The following is a 7,372-nucleotide window of genomic DNA, read 5'->3' as shown; positions in this document are numbered from 1 at the left end:
ATTACTTTTTAGATTCAAAATGCTTTAATTCAAGTTCTCTAAGAAAAGTGAAAATGGATGTTTGGTTGTTTAGACAAATCGTTCTTGGGATACAAAAATGGTCTCAGAAAGTCCATTGAGACGTTTGCTCAACTTGGAACAGATGACTGTTTGAAATAGGCCTATTAAACCGAAAGTTCAAAATGCTCCATTTACACTTGTTTTCAAACAACCGCAAAGTTCTCTAACGACTATAATTTTTATTGAGACTATAAAAGAAAGTTTTCCTCACTCAATTGAGAATCAGATTAGTTAATCACCGTACAAAATTGTAAAAATTGATTTAGAATTCTTTGAGAAAATTGAGAGACCATTTCATTCAAATCTTTAGAAAAATTTTTGAAAGAAAAGAAAGAAAACGTACTTCAATCTTCATTGAATATCAGAAGAAGTCTTTAGAAATAACACTCTAAAAGTTGAGCTAGTTTACTTATTTCATCCATTACTCTAGAGATTGAATGAGCTAATTGTGTGTGTAAATTCATGAGTATGGATTTTTGAAATTTTGTCGCTTGTTCTCTACACTTCATGCAAAAATAAAGAAAAACTTGTAAAAACTAAACTAAATTTTTTATAGAATAAGTAGGGTCGAACCACACATTCAAGATGAGATATTTGTGAACCTAAGTCAAAACCAGAAGTTATGGAATGGAAAAGAATTTTTAAAAGAATTTTTAATTTTTTAATAATGAAAATAAAACTATTATTGAATGGTTGTGATCAAGTAATAGAGAAAATCTCAAGGAAGAAGAATCCATCACCAATGATCCATATGAATAAATTTCTTTTCTCTTATGTAAATTTTTCCTCTTATAAACAAATCAGTTCACTAGTCCAATTACAACTTGGAAAGATAAAGGAAAGTATATTGTTAAATAAATACTTGCTTATATATGAGCTAACATATTTTATTTAATATGTTTAACTTTGCTAAAAAGGTAAATAGATGTATGCATTCTCCGAATTACCATTATTTGGCAAACACGAAGAATTCTCCCTCTATTTTTATTTCATTCTAAAACTCAAAATAAAATAATAAAATAATATTCTCTAGAGGAAAACTTACACAAGAAAGAAAAGATCTATATTTTAGCCATTGTGGCTTCATCTTTCCCTCTAAAGGAAATTGTTTAAGCTAGCATGTTAATAAGAAAATAGAACATAGAAATAGAACAATTTTTCATTGATGAGAAAAAATAAATTACAAGAAAAGAAAATGCAAGGCAATAAAAATCTCTAACTCTATTCTTTTCTCTCACTAACTCGGTACATCCTTACCTCCCTACATATGTCCATATTCATAGATTTTAGAAGGGAAGAATTAGGAGGGAAAAATAAAACAGTTTGAAAAACCAAAATGCAGAGAGGGAAAATAAAATCTTCCTCCTTTCCAATTTGATGGAGCGCCAATTTCGAATTTGAATTTGACTGGCTGTATATAAAAAATAGAGCAATTATGTTGTAACCAAGTCTTGAACTCGAGAAATCTTATGAAGTAGGTTATGCTACTAACTGTACCATCTCTCCTACAAGGCTTCTAGTTATGCTACTAACTATACCATCTCTCCTACAAGGCATCTACTGCTCTTCTTCATCTATAAATAATTCTCATCCTTTCTGCAGCCATAAATTATCGTATTCGGTTAGTTTTGCTTTTTTCCTTCTCATTCTGAATCTATAAAACATAAAACCATACATAATAATATAAAGGAAAATACTTAGATTCTCAATAGTGAGGATCTACAACATATTCACCGTTGATGTGGACCAATAATAAATGGACACATCCTATTTTAATTATCAAATCATTGATGGTAATCAAATCATTGTCTCTGATTTGATAAGTGGATATCTACCCATTATATATCTTTGATTTGGTAATTAAAGATCACACGTCAATTTATTATTGGTCCACATCAGCGGTGAATATGTTGTAGATCCTCATTAGTGAGGACCTAAGTATTGTCCTCATATAAAATACTAATAAATTATTGGGAAAAGTACAAGACACCCCCTGAGGTTTAGGGTAAGGCCATGTAGATGAAAGTTTGTCTATTTTTGGACAACCACACCCTCTTGTGAAATTTGTTATCCAAACAGAACCTTAAAACATATGAAAAGTCTATTGTACCCTTCACTATTTTATTAATTTTATTTCTAAAATATCAAAATACTTGAATGACCAAATTACCCTTTTCATCTCTCTCTACCCAACCCTTTTCTCTCTCCTCCACATCCCATTCGCAACCCATTTCTCTCTCCTCTCTCCATTCTCTTTCTTCCTCCTCTTACCACTCCAACATCACCCACCATCGCTGCCGCCACCACTACCCACTCCTTCTCTTTATCTCTGTAATACCCTTAATTTCAAAATGATAGTCTCGATGTTATTTTAAATATTTTAATTGCATTTTTTATTTTTTTACTTGATTATTTGGCTATTTGATTTCGTGTTAAATTGAATTTATTAATTAATTATTTTATTTGAATTAAATGTTTAATTGAAATTACGTACTTAAATCTTTTATTTGAATTAAATGATTAATTAATGTGTTTGTTTCATTATAATTAATTGTAGATTAAATATTTATTTGATTTTTTATTTTTATGGCTATGGCTATGGCTATGGATAGTAGTAATGGACTAATTAATTAGGTCACATGGATTACTTGGATAGGAGGCTTGATGGTGTGGAGAATTACCCATGGATTTTAGTTTTTATATATATATATATATATATATATATATAAGGATAAGATTGTTATTATTATTATTATATTTTTTATTTATTTAATGGTATTATGAATAAAAGGATACTTAGTTATATATGATTATTAACATTTCATTACTTTATATATGTATGTTAGGTTTAGCAAACTTAGTATATATAGATATATATACTCATACGTGATAGTTAGTGGCAAAGGGTTATTAGTATTTTAATATTATATTTATACATGTTTATCATGTGGGTTGACTGACATAAGTTATATATGTATACTTTAGTTTCTATAGTATTCTTTTCCTTTTCTTTTTCTTTTTCTATTAGGAAATAGGACTTGTGGTTTGATTAGGAATTGTATATAAATATATATGTATATGAGTCTGCTAAGGGTTGGCAAAACCCATTAGCAGATAACGTGAGGGGCGAGAAAACAGAGAGAAACTAGAAAGAGGAAGAAGAGGGCTTGGTCAAGGAAGAATGAGACTAGGGTTTTTTTTTATCAAAATCCTTAAAGCAAGTTTTATTTCTTCTCTTTTCCTTTGATTCATAATCTATACATGCTACATTAATTCCAGGAATTTAATTAAATTAATTGAACCTATTTGCATGATTAAATCTAAATTTATAGTTTATGTATATATTAATGGGTTTGTGTTAATATTACATGTTTTGATGATTTTGTACATGAATTGTATTCTATGTGTTGCAATTATGATTATATAGTTAATTATTGTTGTTGGTAGGTCTGGATTATTAAACGGCTAGGTTATTATTTTTGCAGATTTCTGATTTTATTAATGGATCTGTATTGAATAGTTTTAAATTGATTTAATTACCTGGGATGTTAAACTCCAGATTATTTAATTACTTTAATGGACCTATTGTTAAATATTTTAATTGATTTAAAAAGGGTTCATTAAGGATTAGAATGCATGATTTAAGTTTACAGGCTAAGTATGGAATTTAATTAATTTTAAAAGGATAAATTAATTAAATATGATTGGATTAATTATTTTAATCAATTGTTTAGATTTAAATTAATTTAATCAGAATATGGAGATCTACAATTTAGTTGAGATGCATGTTAATTTCTTGTGATGTAAATTAAATGCAGGCTACTTAGAAATGATATTTTTGCTCAAGTAAATGCAAAGGATATATATATGATTTATATCATGTTTATTTGGATTATTAGATGTAAATATTATTTACATTATCATTGAATTGGAAACCTTTATTTGGTTATGATATGGATTAACGTACCATTATGGGATGGGGGCATATTAGGGACGGATTAACTTAAGAGTTAAGTCCTACCTATTTTTAATAAAGGAACAGATTAACCATAGAGTTAAGTCATACTTATTCGTGTCAGGTCAATGGAACAGTTGGATGACATATTATTAAAATAATAATTGGATAGTTTATTTTAATGGTTAGATAGGACCGATTATATATATATAATTATACGTCATGTATGAGCTTGAGTTTCAGGATCAGTAGTTAGGATGCGTATATTGCCAGGGATGTGTAGCTAGATATAGTGTATTTGTGTGCCCTGATAGGTCTAGGTATTCATGCCCACTATATATGCGTTTTGCATGTTGCCTACTATTCAGCTTGAAGCAACTCTATAGTCTAGTGAGATTCATTTAGTGTGTATATATCTACATATGGACTATTTAGTTATTGTTGAATTAATTCGGATGCATACGTGTATCGGGTCTCTGTTTAGGATGTAGTAGATTAGATCTTATTCGTGGGCCTGACCCACTATTATTTTTCAGGTGTTCATCAGCTTCAGGGTTAAAGATTGTTCGTGCTGAACAAAGACAGTTATTCACTCCTCCAACTCTACGTAAGATTTCTTCTTTATGTTTTAGTATTGGATATTATTTAATTTAGTTTTCAGTTGGGATTTATTAGGAGTCCACATGATGGAATTCCCGAGTTGTAGTTTTAATTAATTACTGGTATCAGAGGATTTAGTTATTCAAGGAGTTATTATTGGATTAATTAATGAGGATTTATTATTTAGTTTCTTTCAATATATTTATTTATTCTTAATTAATTCATTTTGTATTATGTATTCTATTACATACTTTAATTTTTTGGTATCCCTCAGGTCTGTGCTCGGACTTGATCACTCGTGACTTTAGAATCGAAGGGTATCACAATCTCTCTCTACGATTCCAACCCCAACCACTTACCATTGCCGAAATGGAAGACGAAATATTTAATCGCCGCCCGTCGTCATCGTCATCACCATCATCCAACAATGGCTTCTGGCGACGATGGAGGCAAAACATAACTCGATTTCAATGACGGTTATGTTCAGCGGATGGCTTCTGACGTCATCTATTGGTGGTGAAGGGTTGTGGCTTAAGGTTGTGATTGGTATTTGGGTTTGTGATTAGGTGTTGATGTTTGAGTTTGTGATTCCTCCTCCTCCTCAGTCAATTACCTATCTACCCAAATAGAACACAACAAACCAATTTCTCTTATTATTTTATAGATCCGGTCAAAGATCACCATGGCTTCAATCTTGAGTTGTTTTTATTTATTTATTTATTTATTTATTTTTTATATCTTAAAACTTTTGTGATTTGATGTTGATTTATATCTCCAATTTGTGGAGACGAGATCAAAATTATAGTGTATGGGCCGTCGTCGCCGCCTTGTGTGTGTGGAGATATATATATATATATATAGGAAAATGATAAGGGGGCCGAAGTATTACCCCCGAAAAAACAACCGAATCTTGACGTGGCAAAGCCACGTCAGATTCTATACCTGCAACCAACAATTTCAGCCGGGGCAAACTCCAACCAAAACTGCCGGCGTGAACCGCTGTTGTGAATCGCCGCCGCCCATCATCGGATCGTCCCCATCGCCGATCCCTCTCTACAGCCATCGTCTTCTCCAAGCTAGCCATCTCTGTTACAGCTACCATCTTCAAACCGCCCTCACAGCCTGCCATCTGTCTCGTCAGAGATTGAGAAGTCGTTGTCACAGATTGAGTTTCTCGACGGCGACGGTGACGGTGACGCCACTGGAGAGACAAGCCTTATAAACGAGGCCGAAGCTGCCGTCGCCGACGCAGCCATCTCCATCTTCTTATCACAGTCGAACCACCATAGCCAAATCCATCCTCACCCATCTTCGTCGGCTCAAGCAATCCTCATCTGTCTCGCGGGCGTGGAAGTGATCGTTGATGAGTTTCAGATCCGCCGCCGGACTGGTTGTCCTTTAATTTTTAGATCCGCCACCATCACGGTTGAGTCCATCATGGCCTAGTCTCTAAGACATTAGCTGGCCATTCAACCCATAAGCTGGCAGTTCAACCCAGATTAGCCACGGCCGAGCCCCGAACTGCCCCTACCTGAACCACCCGTCACCGCCGCTGTGAGATCAACTGCGCCTGTCACCTTCCCTCTCTCCTTTTTTTTTTATTTTTTATTTCTTTTACCTGCATTGAGAATATGACGTGGTTTTGCCACGGAAGATTCGATGATTTTTTCGGGGATACTTTTCGGTTCCCCTATCACTGCCCATATATATATATATATATGTATCTGTATATACATATATATATATATATATGTTTGTGTGCGTGTGTGTGTGTATATATGTGTGTGTGGTGAAGTGAAGGGTTGAAGAAACTGGGGTAAAGTGTAGAACACCTCCATTATGTACAAAATAGGCCTTGTTTGATGATATATGTGTGTGCATGCATATGATTTGTGGTGGTGATTATATATGTGTGTGTGTGTGTGTATATACAGACAATATATATATATATATATTAGTTACTTGGGCAGGGTCTGAGAGGGGGGAAAGAGAAGAAGAGGGTAAGGATTTTGGGTTTATCACATGGGTTTTACCCAATAACACATTTAAATTTATTTGATTTAAGGTTCTTTAAGTCAATTGTATTTGTCAATTTTATATTAAAGGGTAATAAAGTCAATTCACCATTGTCAGGGTGTCTTAGCCCATTTTATCAAACTTGAGGGGGTGTGATTGTTTAAGAGTAGGACAATTTTTATCCAACTGTCCTTATGCTAAACCTCAAGGAGTGTTGGTATACTTTACCTTAAAATATTTATTTGAATGCATAAAATGATGGATTTTGTGCACATATATATATTGGAAAATGATAATTTTGATGACATCTATCTAACGACTTAAAACCGACACAAATAAAAAATACAAACTTGGCAAGTCACGTAATAACCATAAATGTTCTCTCTTGTTCGCACGCTTTCCTCTGCTGTTGTTGCTGTTCATTTGAAATCATTGGCCGCAACCACGATGACCTAGTGATAAAGATCCATCTCTGCCAATGAAATTATCCCAAAATCTCAAAGATATATCCCAATTTCTCTCTCATTGAAAAAAAAAATCAATTCACTTTCTGAAGCAATTAGGGCTATAAAACTAAACATTCTTCATCTTCTTCACTTTATTGGAGATCAGTTTCAGTCCTAGATTTGGCCTTGCCTTTATCATCTCCAACTCCACCTCACCTGCTGGTGATCTCTCCTGCGAGTAGTCAATGTTTTCTCCAACACCACTGTTTCGCCCTAATCCTTACCGTCGAATTCG

The sequence above is a fragment of the Cornus florida genome, unplaced genomic scaffold (assembly GCF_030987335.1).
Source record: "Cornus florida cultivar Cherokee Brave unplaced genomic scaffold, ASM3098733v1 CherokeeBrave_3.0.0_Hap2_Chr01, whole genome shotgun sequence".
NCBI lineage: Eukaryota > Viridiplantae > Streptophyta > Magnoliopsida > Cornales > Cornaceae > Cornus > Cornus florida.
Note: the sequence above shows the minus strand (reverse complement) of the source record.